This window comes from Erigeron canadensis, chromosome 6 (assembly GCF_010389155.1).
Source record: "Erigeron canadensis isolate Cc75 chromosome 6, C_canadensis_v1, whole genome shotgun sequence".
NCBI classification, from domain to species: domain Eukaryota; kingdom Viridiplantae; phylum Streptophyta; class Magnoliopsida; order Asterales; family Asteraceae; genus Erigeron; species Erigeron canadensis.
This window is the reverse complement of record NC_057766.1, coordinates 22,429,569-22,432,517: the sequence shown is the minus strand read 5'-3', so window position 1 is coordinate 22,432,517 and position 2,949 is coordinate 22,429,569. Positions and strand designations below refer to the sequence as shown.

General features: G+C 34.1%; 1 pseudogene; it reads left to right on the top strand.

Moving 5' to 3' along the window:
• The first annotated feature begins 634 nt into the window (after positions 1-634).
• On the top strand, positions 635-2,699 carry LOC122605705 (annotated as a pseudogene).
• The last annotated feature ends 250 nt before the right edge of the window (positions 2,700-2,949 follow it).

Below are 2,949 nucleotides of genomic sequence, written 5' to 3'. Positions count from 1 at the left end.
CCAAAAAGTCATTGTCAAGAAAATAAAAAACGAAAACTTTGATGTGGGGCAAATTTAAAAACGTTATGTATATAAAAAGACGAATAAAAATAGTCAAAACCAAATGGTGAAAGTTAGTTGATAAAAGCATGAGAAACCAAAAATTTAGTGTTAAGAAAATAAAAACGAAAAATTTAATATGGGGTAAAAGTTAAAAGATAGAAAGTTTATGAGGTTAAAATGAAAAATGGTAAAAACTATTATGTGCTATAAGAACGTGTACATTCTACGCATAAGGTTAAAACTTCTACATTCCACGCATAAATTACTTAAATGAAAATAATCAAAGACCAAATGTTTAAAAGTAACCCCTAACTGTGTGAAAGTTGTTTAATGAATACATGGGAATCTCAAAGTTTAATGTCACAAAAATAAAAGCGAAAACTTTAATGTAGAGTAAAAGTTAAAAAGTAGAAATTTTTAGGGGTTAAAATGAAATTTGATTAAAACTTAGGGGTTAATATGAAATTTAGTTAAAATTAATATTTGTACATTACACGTATTAAACGCTTGTACAATCACATAGGTTTTGGGTGTATTGTAAATTTGACCGGGTGAATCCGAATCAGGAAAATAGAAGCATTGGTCCATTGGAACCGAAATTTGATCCACAGGATCCAATTGATCAAAAATCGGATCTTCCCATTAAAAAAAAAAATCCCCAATGGCGGGAACAAAACCCTAGATTCACAAATCAAAAGCCCTCCAAATTTTCTTCAATCAATCAACAACTATGGCGACATCAACGCCAATTGCGGCAGGGGAGAAAGTGGTGGCAGATGCTGAAGAGCTTCCAAAGGCAATTGTTAAGAGAATTGTTAAAGATAAACTTTCTCAATTATCACAAGACAGCGCTGATATTCAAGTTCTTAAAGATTCCCTCTCCCGCCCGAATCTTTATTCATTACCTTTCCGCTACGTTTGTCTTCATTTCTCTCCCTTTTTTTTTTTTTTTATCTTTTATATATATATATATATATATTATATGTATTGTATATACATAGATTAATAGTGTATCTGTATGTTTGTATTTAGGGGGCTTATAGGAATTTTTGTTTTGTTGGTAGGCCATTTAAATTTGGAGTTTGGACTATACTAGGCCATTTAAATTTGGAGTTTTGTGGGCAAGCGAGTCGTGGCTACCCTTCGGTTCCATGTAGCTCAGAGTGCTAAAGCTAGAAATATAGGTCCCTGATTTTCGTAGGCGACATAGAAGCCTCCGTTTTTGAGCTAGACAAAGGGCAAAAGTGTGTGTTTAAGCTCTAGTATAGTATAGTCGAGTGTTAATTAGTAAAAAGGATAAGATCCCATTTTATAAATTTGCTAATGTATGGTTATCGTTTTTCTGGCTGTATAAGAAACCAAGTTTGATATCAAATCTACATGTAAATGTGTCTAATTTGAAATAAATTGCGATACTAAACTATGATTATTTACCTGTTGATGTAAATTGGCTTCGTCTATTGGTAAAAAAAGGAAAAGAAAAGGGTTGTTATGCCGTAAGGTAAGTTTTATAGTACATCACATACATCAGCAAATTCGTGTCAAGCTGGCTACTTTTCTCTATAGTTTGCCCTTTACTCCTTTAGAGGTAATAGGTATTGGTTATCTCTTTATAGTGATAGTATCTACTGATAAGTATTAGTGGGAGAATAAAGAAAGGATGGTGTGTTGGACTGATAAGCTACGTGTCAAGCGGGCTATGTTCATTTTGTTAGAACACATGGTGTGGGAATATTGGTTGTTATTGTTGCCTTACTTCAGCTATATTGTGCTTTTTGCAGGGCGAATGATATATGCAAGGAATCTAAGAGGCAAACGATTAGTGCTGAAGATGTGTTCAAGGCGCTTGAAGAGATAGAGTTTCCAGAATTTGTTGGTTCCTTAAGAACTTCTCTTGCAGGTTGAACATGATTAGAACTTAATTGTTCTGTTCTTTTTTTACCTTATCATTACAAGTGCAGTACCTTTTTTTCTGGCTAAAGCTAAATTGAAACGACGTTTGAGGTGAAACTGTCGATAATTGTGATGACAATATTAGTAGCAATAAAAGCAAATTTTATGGTAATTTGGTCTATGATAACACGGCAATGATCATCATAGAAACCTTAGTTTATTTTGACTTAAAGCGTGATGCTAACAGCTTCTTTTTATGCCGCCAGAGTTCAAGAGAAAGAACACTAAAAGAAAATCCGACTCTACTAAATCAAAGGAGGCTAAAAAGGGCAAAACAAAAGAGACTGGAATGGAGAATGGAGAAGCACAGGAAAATGTTGATGACGATGGAACAGAAGATCCTGAAATAGAAAACGGAGAAGCACATGAAGATGGTGATGAAGATGAAACGGAAGAGCCTGAAATGGAGAATGGAGCAGCAGAGGAAGATGGTGATGAAGATTGAAAAGAAGTTTCCGATAGTGGGTGAATGTTTATGCTCCCCGCTACTGATGTGGTTTCTTCTTATTTGCGACTTGCCAGGGGAAGAAGGTTCATGCACAACTTTTCTCCTGTAGTTCTTGTAGGTAACTTAGGGTATGTTTAAGAGCGTTTTCATCGAAATGTTGACCAAATTCCACATTTGGATCATTATGGCTCATTAAAAACTAGAAAATATTGCACGTTCTGATATGAAGTTATGAAGAAATGTGACAATATTTTAATGCTTGGTGCTCACAAGACACTGCAACTATATATTACTTGTGCTATATATTTTTCATAATTGGTCAAGGAGGCATCTTTCTGTTGAAATTTGAGAGCAATAAAAACTGTATGTTAACTGCAATTAAAGAAGACTCATCTTGTATTCAATGAACCATCATTAGATGGATTATGTTCCTTGAACAAATTGTCTAATCTGTTCATTGATCCACACACCCTGCATCCTAAACAAATTTAGGGTTCTTAAGTTTT